The sequence below is a fragment of the Mus caroli genome, chromosome 1 (genome assembly GCF_900094665.2).
Source record: "Mus caroli chromosome 1, CAROLI_EIJ_v1.1, whole genome shotgun sequence".
Classification (NCBI taxonomy): domain Eukaryota; kingdom Metazoa; phylum Chordata; class Mammalia; order Rodentia; family Muridae; genus Mus; species Mus caroli.
The window spans coordinates 26,593,207-26,607,154 of NC_034570.1; positions in this window are offsets into that span (position 1 = coordinate 26,593,207).

A 13,948-nucleotide genomic window follows, 5' to 3' on the forward strand; every position below is an offset into this window, starting at 1 on the left:
GCTCTCCACAGCGATTGCTCGTTGCACGCTGCACGCTGCACGGCTTTCCACATGTAATGTCTTAACTTAAGGAATTATCAAACTTCTCCTTTAACAGTTTTAGTTTTGTTTGCTTATTTGTTACTCAAGCTCTGGTACAAACATGCGTCTGTATAAGCCAAAGAGTTTGTATTAAAATGACAGCTAACATGTAAAATGAGAGAATAACTATACACAACATGTCAATAGACCAGACAAACTGTCCAGTACTACCGTTGGGATTATTATGGTCTTACTATCCTATGGGATTACACTACACAAGGAGGGAACATACATATGACATTAACATGAATCAGAAATAGATATCACCAGCAGAATAATCTTGCCAGTACGTCTATACATGATAGTTGTCAAGTGTAGACACTTTTACTATTTTAGAGAATAAAGGAAACTGGCAACAATAAGCAAAAATAACAATTAAATCCTCATTTCCAAGCAGTAACTTTTTATAGAATTGAGAGCATGACAAAATATTAGCTAAATGAATGGTCTATGCCTCACCAGAAGTCAATATATCACTACAAAACAGATTTGGTAACTTGGTCTAATAATATAGTTGTCAACATAAACTTTTAAAAAATTATTTTAACTATTTTTGAGATCTTCATACATGTATACTACATCTTCATTGCTCCTGTTCCTTTGTCTCAACCTCTACTTCCTTGATGTTCTCCTCTCTCAATTTGTGACTTTTTCTTCTTTAATTATTATTGATACCTATACATATATAGCTATCAACTTGAACACATAGATAAACACACTATTTACAACTTATTGAATCCATTAACACACATACCAACACATACACACATAGAAACACACACACACACACATATATATATATATATATATATATATATATATTACACTAGAATACGCACACACACACACACACAAATTTTGATATATGCACTAAATAGTTTGAAATGGAAGATAGAGTACTGTACTTTAGCTTTATATATTGGTGCCACTTTACTTTGTTCATGGTTCTGTGTCTATTGATCATTGTTAGCTTAAGTTCGGTGTAAGAAAACCATTAAGTCTTCCACTTAGTATCTTTTTATCTTTTATGTACACATAGAATGGCATTTAATGTGTTAGCTACATTACTTTTCTTCCAAAGTAAATCTGAAAATATACTGTATGATACACTTGAATAACCTTTTTTTTTTTTTGAAAATCACATCTACTCTAAAAGTACTCAGTTCATACAATAGGGCAGAAGGACTGGTTGTGTTCAATTGTAAAGACCTCATCTAATATTTGTAATAAAACAAGTCATTTGCTTCTAAGCAAAAGCTAAAGCAGACTAGGGTAGAATTTTCGATTTGATATATAAAAATTTAGGAGCAAATTACTCTGTGTTAAATAGAATTGTAACATGTCCTTCTTTCTAATAATGAGTTCCTTGCCTATACCAAGTGATAAGAAAATATAGATCAGATCACAAAGAGGGTAATTCATTACTTAGAAAAATTCATGTCAGTGTGAAAACATCTTGAATTAAATGCTTATGTTTACCTTTTCTTTTCACAGTTATACCTTATTAAATATTACTTTCTGCCCGCATCATTCTCATTTTAAAAAACATTGGAATGTCTAATAATCAATGTAGGATTTCTGAGAAAATCATGTAAAACTATAGTGTTGGATCTTATTGCTATAGATACATTATTCTCAAGCCTAGAGACTTGTATCATTTCACTACTTCTGCTGGTTAGGCATCTGTGCCTGCCTTAGCTAGGTATTTTTTCACAGTTTTGTGATAGAAATGGATAAGGATCTTTATTTATTTTTTTATTTATTTATTTTTCTGAATCTTCAGCCTTCAAGAGGAACTGCCCTTCCAGGCTTGTTTCAGGAAACTGTCAGGTATGAGTTATTCTTAGCACCACTTCATGAAAGGATTTCCCCAGGGTAAGTGACCCAAAGGACAATAAGACAGTGAAGTCTGTTCAACACATGTCTTTTTTTTAATGTGTGTGTGTGTGTGTGTGTGTGCATGTATGTATGTGTGTGTGTGTGCATGTGTGTGTGTGTGTATTACATTCTAATTAAGGTTTTCCTCACCCAGCTCCTCCCACTCTTCCCCACCTCATCACCCTTCCAACCCCACATTTTTTCCTCCTCCTTCACATCCAAAAACAGGCCAAAAACCCAGGAATTTAAAAGTAAAAACAAGCAAACAAAACACACACACACGCACAAACACACTCCAACACACTCATACAAACATGAATACCTACTCACATATACACTCATACACACATACATACACACATGCTCTGACACACATTTATACATGCAACACACACACAACATGATCTTCTTGTAATCTACTCTGTAAAGTGGCATCCTGTAGCTTTTGAGGCATTGTATCAGTTTAAGGCAAAACATGAAATCCAAATCCCCTTTAAAGGCAAGCAAGGGTTTGCACAGTGATGGGAAAATAGGAAGAGAGAATTGTTTTGGGTCATCTAAGATGGTCTCTACCCATAACAAACTTGTGCAAAGTATAATGTCAATTTTGGATAACATGATAATTAACATGTTTATATCAGAACATTTGCTTGAGGAATAAATCGAAAATCTGATATTCAATGGTACAGTATCTTTATAGTAAGGATCACATATAGCTCTTGATAACACTTCCTAGCATGATCTGAGCTTTCAAGGGTCATAACACATTTGTTACATAGGAAAGAACAGCAATGCTGTGTTTTTTCTTATGGCTGTGGCCCCATGCCATTCATCCATGCTTGAATAACTACAGAATTATTAATTTACTCCTGTATGCCTGCTAGTTTTTGTTTTGTTATTGAAGACATAATTCATTCTTGTTTCAGTTTGCAATGTTGAAGCATTGAAGTCAGCAGAACTCATAAGTGGAAAGAAACTAAGATGTTATTTTGAGAATAAAGTAGAAAGAGAACAGTTGTTAATCTCTTTTATCCTCTGTGGAAGACTGGGGATGAGAAATATAAAATAGCTTATTTAGTAAAGTGCTTGCCACACAAAACTGAAGAACTATGTTTGACCCTAAGCATTCAGGTAAATAAAAAATTGGGTGTGGTGCCATATCCTTGTAATCTCAGTACTGAAGAGTTGGGGACAAGAGTTTGGCTGCAGAGCTATATCCAGAAGCTTACCCAAATCAGGAGCCACAGTCCCCCGAGAAATACTGTCTCTAAAGTCAAAGTGGAAAGCTCCTGTGGAGCAATAGTATATATACATACACTACACTATTATATATATATATATATATATATATATATATATATATATATAAGGGGACTTCATAACAATAACATATATATATGTTATGTGTTATATTGTTATGTTGTGTGTTATGTGTTAAATAGTATACATAATATATTACACATTGCATACCATATATTAATATAATATAATATGAAATACATAATACACATTTAATATATTCTATAAACTAAAGAAGAGTAGTGTTTCCTATTCTGAGGAACTTGTTTAGATATTCACTTTGAAGAACAGGACAACAATATTTCCTAAAGGAGAAAACCCTAGAAATTAGATAAAAGAGAAGTTTTAGAATTGTCAAACAACTGGAAATCCTTCCTTCCTTCCTTCCTTCCTTCCTTCCTTCCTTCCTTCCTTCCTTCCTTCCTTCCTTCCTTCCTTCTTACCTGCCTGCCTGCCTGCCTGCCTGCCTGCCTCCCCTCTTTTCCTACCTCTCTCCCTTCCTCCATTACCTCCTTGTCCTCCTCTTCTGTCTCTGTGTCTGTCTGTCTGTCTGTCTGTCTGTGTCTCTCTCTGTCTCTGTCTCTCTCTCTGTGTCTCTCTGTCTCTGTCTCTCTCTGTCTCTCGGTCTCTGTCTCTCTCTGTGTGTCTCTCTGTCTCTGTCTCTGTCTCTGTCTCTCTCTGTCTCTGTCTCTGTCTCTGTCTCTGTCTCTCTCTGTCTCTGTCTCTGTCTCTCTGTCTCTCTGTCTCTGTCTCTGTCTCTCTGTCTCTCTGTCTCTCTCTCTCTCTCTCATTAGCCACTGTTGGGATAGATGTGGATGAGTGGATAGAGAAAGTGTCCTATATAAATAAGGGGACTTCACTGAGCGGTTAGAAGTATAGTCATCGCTACAGGGAAAGAGAAGAGATGATCTCGTTAAGCTGAGGACCCAAACTCGGAATGACAAGCATTGTATATTTTCTCTCAAATGTGGAAGGAAGATTTAAATGTATGAGATAATAAAGTAGAGGGGATATTATCTGGAAAAAAAGAAGGGAACCAGTGGGAAAGTGGAGTGAGAAAAGAGAAAATTGGGGTGAATATGGTCAAAGTATATTTTATAAATGAATAAGAATGTAATGCAGTTCATTATTTTCCACAACGAATCCATGTTAATAATAAAATAACTTGGTTTTTAGAAATTCATTTTAACTGTCTGAACTGAAAATACTTTATCGTAAGATTTATATTTTCTACCTGTCAGAATTAATGCAGTATAGAAATCTTGCCTCCTACCGGAAAATAACAGCAGATATGTCAAAGTAAAAATGTAGTGAGATTTTTGTTGGAATTCACATTTTTATATAATCATAACAGTCATATTTTTATAGTTAAATGATTAACTGTTTTGATGCTGGATCTAATTAAAAATTATTCTCTACCTCTTATCATTTTTAGTTGTATGTATGGGGGTGGGTGGGGGAGAACTTGTCAATCATCTAAAGTATTTCTTCTAATTTCTTTCTTTAATTAAATAATGAGAATTTCATACATGAGCACAGTGTTTACATCATTTCTACTGCTAGCTTCTTCCTCCAACTCCCCCTGTGTCTCTTCCACTGCCTCTCAAATTCAAATATATTATATGAATCCAGGGACATCTGCCTTGTATTTTGAGAGAGGATCTTATGAGGAAGTGTGCCTTTTTGTTTGGGGACAATGAATAGCTAGAGACCTCCAGGGATCGACTTGTTCTCACCTCTTCAGCACTGGGATTACAAATATACTATACCACAAAACATCCATGCACATATAATTTGGAGAATCCTTTTAAATTTGTTTAAGGCTGACCAATTGGGAAATCCTAACAGGTGTCTTTTCCCTGGAGAAGACTGAATATCTCTCTCTTAACAATCAGAAACTGCCTATACTTCTTCCTCTGGGTAAATTGTGAGACACTTATACATTCACATTCTCATGTCAGCTAGTGTCATTGTATTGTTCTTGTTCAGAAGACTATATTGTTAAGCTATCATGACTGCTTTTCTATTGTCCTATATAGAAGATACTAACTCTCATCAAATATAATGGTCCTCTCGATATGTAATATTTTCATCCCCTACAATACAATGTGACCTGAGTATGTGGTCTGGGAGTTGCACTGTAAGTGGATTAACAGACTTGGCATTTAATAGGTATTTGTTTTTGGCACTTTGGCCAGCTTTAGAGTTCTGTGATGGTCTCCATCTGCTGCAAAACCAAGCTCCTTTGAAGAGGAGTATTCACTACATTTATCTGTGGGTATGAATTTTAAATTAAGGGCTCTGAGGTTAGTTTTTTTGTTTTTTGTTTTTTGTTGTTGTTTTGTGTTTTGTTTTGTTTTGGTTTGGTTTTTTGTGGAGGATAATACATAGATAATAGATAATAAATAGTTTTCCCAGAACAAATTGTGATCAATGTTCTCCCTCCAGACACATAATAATCACAACATCAAATTCACTAAATAAAGATAGAATATTAAAAACAGTAAGGGAAAAAGGTAAAGTAAAATATAAAGGCAGGCCTATTAGAATTACAACAGACTTCTCACCAGAGAATATGAAAGCCAGAAGATCCTGGACAGATGTTATACAGACCCTAAGAGAACAAAAATGCCATCCCAGGCTACTATACCAAGCAAAACTCTCAATTACCATAGATGGAGAAACCAAAGTATTCCATGACAAAAACAAATTCACACAATATCTTTCCATGAATCTAGCCCTTCAAAGAATAATAAAGGGAAAACTCCAACACAAGGAGGGAAATTATGCCCTAGAAAAAGCAAGAAAGTAATCCTTCAACAAAACTTAAAGAAGATTGCCTCAAGAACAGAATTCCAATGCTAACAATAAAAATAACAGGAAGCAATGACTTTTTTTTAATATCTCTTAATATCAATGGACTCAATTCCCCAATAAAAAGACATAGTCTAACACACTGGCTACATAAACAGGACCCAACTTTTGCTGCTTACAGGAAACCCACCTCAGGGTAAAGGACAGACACTACCTCAGAGTAAAAGGCTGGAAAACAATTTTCCAAGCAAATGGTTCAAAGAAACAAGCTGGAGTAGCCATTCTAATATCAAACAAAATGGACTTCCAGACAAAAGTTATCAGAAAAGACAAAGATGGGCACTTCATACTCATCAAAGCTAAAATCTTCCAAGATGAACTCTCAGTTCTGAATATCTATGCTCCAAATGCAAGGACATCCACATTCATTAAAGAAACTATATTAAAGCTCAAAGCACACATCACACACACACAATAATAGTTGGAGCCTTCAACATCCCACTCTCACCAGTGGACAGATCCTGGAAACAAAAACTAAACAGAGATGCATTGAAAGTCACAGAAGTTATGAAACAAAAGGATTAAACAGATATCCACAGAACTTTTTATCCTAAAACAAAAAGGATATACCTTCTTCTCAGTACCTCATGTCACCTTCTCCAAAACTGACCACTGGTTACAAAACAGGCCTCAACATATAGAAAAATATTGACATTATCCCATGCATACTATCAGTAAACGAAGGACTAAAGCTGATCTTCAATAACAATATAAGTTATACAAAGCCAGCATTCACATGGACGCTGAACAAAACTCTACTCAATGAAAACTTGGTCAAGGAAGAAATAAAGAAGGAAATTAAAGACTTTTTAGAGTTGAATGAAAATGAAAACACAACATACCTGAACTTATGGGACACAGTGAAAGCAGTCATAATAGAAAAACTCAGCTCCAAAATTTTGTGAGTGCCTCCAAAAAGAAACTAGAAAGAACATACACTAGCAGCTTGACTGCATAACTAGAAGCTCTAGAACTAAAGGAAGCAAATTTACCCAAGAGTAGACAGCAGGAAATAATCAAATTCAGGGATGAAATCAAGCAAGTGGAAATAAAAAGAACTATACACTGAATCAACCAAACCAGGAGCTGGCTCTTTGAGAAAATCAACAAGACAGATAAATCCTTAGCCAGAATAACTAGAGGGCACAAGGACAGTATACTAATTAACAAAATCAGAAATCAAAAGGGAAACATAACAACAGAACCTGAGGAAATCAAAAACATCATCAGATCCTACTACAAAAATCTATACTCAACAAAACTGGAAAACATGGATGAAAGGAACAATTTTCTATACAGATACCAGGTCCCAAAATTAAATCAGGATCAGATTGACTATCTAAACCATCCCTATTCCATAAAAAAAAAAAGAAGCAGTCATTAATAGTATCCAGACCAAAAAATTCCAACACTAGATGGGTTTAGTGCAGAGTTCCATCAGACCTTCAAAGAGGACCTAATTCCAATTCTTCTCAAACTATTCCACAAAATAGAAACAGAAGGTACTCTATGCAATTCATTCTATGAAGCCACAATTACTCTGATACCTAAACCACATAAAGACTCAACAAAGAAAGAAAACTTCAGACCAATTTCACTTAAAAATATCGATACAAAAACACTTAATAATATTCTCACAAACAGAATCCAAGAACACATCAAAACAATCATCCAACATGATCATGTAGGATTCATCCCAGGGATGCAGGCATGGTTTCATATTCAGAAATCCATCAGCATAATCAACTGTATAAAAATGCAAGGGCAAAAACCATATTATCTTCTTGGTAGATGGTGAGAAAGCATTTGACAAAATCCAAGACCCATTTGTGATAAAAGTCTTGGAAAGATCAGGAATTCAAGGCCCATACCCAAACATAATAAAAGCAATATAACAGCAAACCAGTAGCCAATATCAAATTAAATTGGATAGAAACTTGAAGCAATCCCACTAACATCAGGGACTAGACAAGGCTACGCACTCTCTACCTGCCTATTCAATATAGTATGTGAAGTCCTAGCCAGTACAATTGGAAAAAAAAAAAAACAAAAAAAAAAAAAAAAAAAAAAAAAAAAAAAAAAAAAAAAAAAAAAAAAAAAACGTCAAGAGGATACAAACTGGAAAGGAAGAAGTCAAATTATCCCTATTTGCAGATGATATCATAGTATATAGAAGTGGTACTAAAAATTCCACCAGAGAACTCCTAAACCAGATAAACAGCTTCAGGGTGTAGCTGGATATAAAATTAACTCAAACATCAGTGACCTTTCCATACACAAAGGATAAACAGGATGAGAAAGAAATTAGGGGAACAACACCCTTCACAATAGTAACAAATAATATAAAATACTTTGGTATGACTCTAAGGAAGTAAAAGATCTGTATGATAAGAACTTTAAGTCTCTGATGAAAGAAATCGAACAAATCAGAAGATGGAAAGATCTCCCATGCTCATGAATTGGCAGGATTAATATAGTAAAAAAATGGCTATCTTGCCAAAAGCAATCTACAGATTCAATGAAGTCCCTATCAAAATCCCAACTCAATTCTTCACCAAGTTGGAAAGGGCAGTATGCAAATCATCTGTAATAACAAAGAAACCTAGGATAGTAAAAACTATTCTCAACAATAAAAGAACCTCTGGTAGAATCACTATGCCTGACCTCAAATTGTACTACAGAGCAATTGTGATAAAAATCTGCCTGGTACTGGTACTGGTACTGGTACTGGTACAATAACACACTCATAGATCAATGAAATAGAATTGAAGACCCAAAAATGAACCCAAGCACCTATGGTCACTTGATCATTGACAAAGGAGGTAAAACCATCCAGTGGAAAAAAGACAGCATTTTCAACAAATGGTGCTGGCTGGTTAACATGTGGTTAACATGTAGAAGAATGCACATTGATCCAATTTTATTTCCTTGTACAAAGCTGCTATGAACATAGTGGAGCATGTGTTCTTATTACCAGTTTGAACTTCTTCTGGTTACATGCCCAGGAGTGGTATTGCTGGATCTTCTGGTAGTATTACGTCCAATTTTCTGAGGAACCTCCAGACTGACTTCCAGAGTGGTTGTATAAGGATGCAATCCCACCAGCAATGGAGGAGTGTTCCTCTTTCTCCACATCCTTACCAGCATCTGCTGTCACCTGAATTTTTGATCTTTGCCATTCTGATTGGTGTTTGAGGTGGAATCTCAGAATTGTTTTGATTTGCATTTCCCTGATGATTAAGGATGTTGAACATTTTTCAGGTGCTTCTCGGCCATTCAGTATTCCTCAGTTGAGAANTCTTTGTTTAGCTCTGTACCCCTTTTTCTAATGGGGTAATTTGAATTTCTGGAGTCCAGCTTCTTGAGCTCTTTGTATTTACTGGATATTAGTCCCCTATCATATTTTGGATTGGTAAAAATCCTTTCCCAATCTGTTTGCGGCATTTTTGTCTTATTGACAAATGTCTTTTGCCTTAAAGAAGCTTTGCAATTTTATGAGGTCCCATTTGTCAATTCTTGATCTTACAGCACAAGCCATTGCTGTTCTATTTAGGAATTTCCCCCCGGTATCCATATATTCTAGGATTTTCCCCACTTTCTCCTCTATTAATTTGTTTGTTTTGTTTTGTTTATTTTACCTTTCCCTATTTTAACATTATTCCAGTACTTGTCTTCTGTTTGAATACAATGAGACACACAGAGCATGGAGTTCATTGAACGATACCTCACAGTGATCCTCCTGCATGGCACCAACTGGCCACAAGATGAACACTGTAAATATGGGCTTCTTTAGTGTTCTATAAAATAGAGATCTCACTGGACAGTAGCCCTTGTTAATCTGTCTTCAAACACTTGGTCCAGAGATATCTCTCCATATTTGCCTTCTTGTCTATGTCTATTTGACAAAATTAATCTCTCTTTTTTTATTAGATATTTTCTTTATTTACATTTCAAATGCTATCCCAAAAGTTCCCTGTACCCTCCCCTGCCCTGCTCCCCTACCCACTCACTCCCACTTCTTGGCCCTGGCATTCCCCAGTACTGGGGCATATAAAATTTGCAAGACAAAGGGGCCTCTCTTCTCAATGATGGCTGACTAGGCCATCTTCTGCTACCTATGCAGCTAGAGACAAGAGAAAGGAGTCTCTAAAATGTTATGAGTATATTTTCAAATATACTGCTAATAATAGAAATGATGATATCAAATGTTTTTATCCATTGTACCCATGATCTAAAATGAAGACAATGCTATTTTATATAATATTAAGCACACATAAAACTGGAAATTATTATATTGTTTTATTGATACATTTTCCCCATTGCATCTAAAAATTAATACTGTAAAGTACTAATTTGTGCTTGCATAAATGAAATATATTCAGAAAATAGCATGATACAAAATCATTATTACTTTCATTTCCTATGTTCAGTGAAAAATTTGACCTTTAAGAGATAAAACTATACTGACTGTGATCCTCAAATATCTGTTGCAGGAAGTTGGGTATTTATGTATGATCTGCTACATACAATCATTTTTGTTCCACTATAAAAAAAAAAAAGTAAAGAACTTGGTTCACTGACATTATTTATACAGCATCTCTGAGTGAGAATAGAGTGGGAAGATACACTCAAGGTCTTTATGTGATAGAAGAAAGTGACCTGCCTTTGACATCATCCTGGTCTCACACAGGATGATTTTTATTCTATGAACCTCACCTCAACCCACACATAAGCACATATGAGATGTTGTACAGCTAGATCCACTGCAATCCTTTCCACTAATAAACAATGCCACCAAGAATATGCATGAGGAGTCATGCCCATGGGGTCTTCTGTCACACACTGAAATTCCTCTCCTTACCATGCTGAACATCAGGGCTTTCAGGGCAGCCTGAGCTGTGGAACCTTGGCACGAGTCACCCTAGCTCCTGCAACTCTGATCCAGGGCTGCTGTGCCAGCAGCAGGCATCCTAGAGTTGCATTTTCCTCTTTTTGTGGTTCCTAGAATCAAGAATTAGAAAGAATCTGGAATAATTTCACATATAAATCTTCACAATGTTAAAAACCACAACACTTTAACCATAAATGCTTTAAAATTTCTTTTGTTTTCTTTACCAGGCCTCCCCCATTCCCTGGAGTCTTGCCTCAAGTCTCTCAAGGGTTAGATGCTTCTTTCACTGAGGCCAGAAGAGGCAGTCCTCTGCTCCATATATGTTGGTGGCCTCAGACCAGCTGGCGTGTGCTATCTGGTTGGTGGCTCAGTGTCTGAGAGATCTGGGGGTTCCAGGTTAGTTGAGACTGCTGGGCTTCCTATGGGGTTGCCCTCCTCCTCAACTTCTTCCAGCCTTTCCTTAATGCAGCCACAGGGGATCCCTGGCTTCAGTCCATTGGCTAGATGTAAGTATCTGCCTCTGTCTCAGTCAATTGCTTGTTAGGCCTGTCAGTGGGCAGCCATGCTAGGCTCCTGTTTGTAAGTGCACCATAGCATCAGTAATAGTGTCAGGTCTTGGAGCCTTCCTTTGAGATGGATCCCAAGTTGGGCCAGTCACTGGACCTCCTTTCCCTTAGTCTCTTCTCCATTTTTGTCCCTGCAGTTCTTTTAGACAGGAACAATTCTGAGTCAGTTTTTCACTGTGGGGTGACAACCTCATCCGTCCACTTTATTCCCTGTCTTTCTACTTGAGGTGGACTTTATAAGTTCTCTCTCACCACTGTTGGGCATTTCATCTCCCTCCCTTTGAGTTCTGAGCATCTCTCATCTCCCAGGTCTCTGGTACATTATAGAGGGTACCGCCCTCACCTTCCACTTCCTGAGGTTGCATATATCCATTCATTCTGCTGTCTCTCAGGGGCTTAACTCCTGTCCTCCCCCCAATACCTGATTATGTTCCCCATCTCTCCTCCCCTGTCTCTCCTGTCTCCCTTCCAGTTCTCTCTTTCCCACAAACCCAAAAGGACATGCATGAGATATATACTCACTAATAAGTGGATGTTAGCCAAAGTACAGAGTACCCAGGATACAATTCATACAACTCAAGAAGGATAGATAGCAAGCTGAAGGGCTCAAGTAAGGATGCTTCAATCCCACTTAGAAGGGACAATTAAAAATTCTTAAAACAGGACTCCTTTGATTTCTATTGTTCTTATTATCACTATTAATGTTGTTGTTAAAAGAAAATCCAAGATATTCCAGTAAAGGATTAACCCACAAAAAGGAAGTGTGTGTGTGTGTGTGTGTGTGCACATACTTAAATTAAATAGTTAATTTTTAAATGATAAAACATTAACACAAGAAAAGCATTTGGAAAAATATCTGAGTTAACAGAGAGGGTAGAGCACTGTTGAATCTCAATATCTCCTCTTATGTTAAATGTACAGTTTAATTACTTATTAAATTTACAAGCTATTCTGATTATACAAGTCTCTGGGTACATGTGAATCACAGTTTTATGTCTTATAAATCCTCCCAAGCAGACCATCCTTCATTTTAAATAGTGACTAGTTGGCTGAAACTTATTAGTAAAATCAAAAGCTAATCAACATTTGTAATAGTAGAGCCAGTTACTATTTCTTGAAAAATACAGACGAGCATGAATGTTTTATTTGCTCTTTCATGTGAAGTGAGAATTTAAGGACTTAAATTACTAAATGAAGATTTAATTGAATTATTTTGAAGCTATTTTATATTAACTAGCTGACTTCTATACTTCTCATTAGTGGTACAAGCCACAACTATTAAGTAACAGTATTATATTGGCTGGTACCTTGCATGTTAATTTTAGAAGAGATATTTCTCTTATATTCAGGTTTATTTAAAACTAGTATTTAAATCCAAACGTGTGAAACTTTCTTCTTCCATAAAAACTCATTTTTGTAAGTGTTTTTAATTTTTTTTCACCTTGTTTAATTTAATTTTTCCTAGTAGTGGGGGTCTTCCTGCCATCATTTATGATCCAGACAAATAAAAACAATTCAAGCATTATGCTAGAACTCCATTTTGTCTGAAATGCAAAGTGTTCTAACAATGGTATATGGGCATTGCCCACATTATCCTGGTCATAGTTAATTTACTCTATTGAAGTCTGAGCATGTTTACTATTATTGCAACCTAAGAAGAAAGGTAGGATTTGGGCCAGAGTAGGTAAGCTACAATTTTCTCAGTAACACGTGCTTTGTCGCTCAACACTCCGGTTTTAAGACAACAATCTTCTAATAAGTCAGTTGTGGTTTTTTTTTGGGGGGGGGTGAGGTATTTATTTCATTTACATTTNCAATGCTATCCCAAAAGTCCCTCACACGCTCCCCAACCCACTCCCCCAACCACCAACTCCCACTTCTTGGCCCTGGCGTTCCCTTCTACTGAGGCATATAAAGATTGCACAACCAATGGGCCTCTCTTTCCAGCGATGGCCGACTAGGCAATTTTCTGATTCATATGCAGCTAGAGACACGAGCTCCAGGGGGACTGGTTAGTTCATATTGTTGTTCCACCTATAGGACTGCAGATCCCTTTAGCTACTTGGGTACTTTCTATAGCTCCTCCATTGGGGGCCCTGTGATCCATCCAATAGCTGACTGTGAGCATCCAATTCTGTATTTGCTAGGCCCTGGCATAGTCTCACAAGAGACAGCTCTATCTGGGTCCTTCAGCAAAATCTTGCTAGTGTGTGCAATGGTGTCAGCATTTGGAAGCTGATTATGGGATGGATCCCTGGATATGACAGTCTCTAGATGGTCTATCCTTTAGGCACAGCTCCAAACTTTATCTCTGTAACTCCTTCCATGGGTGTTTTGTTCCCAATTCTAAGAAGGGGCA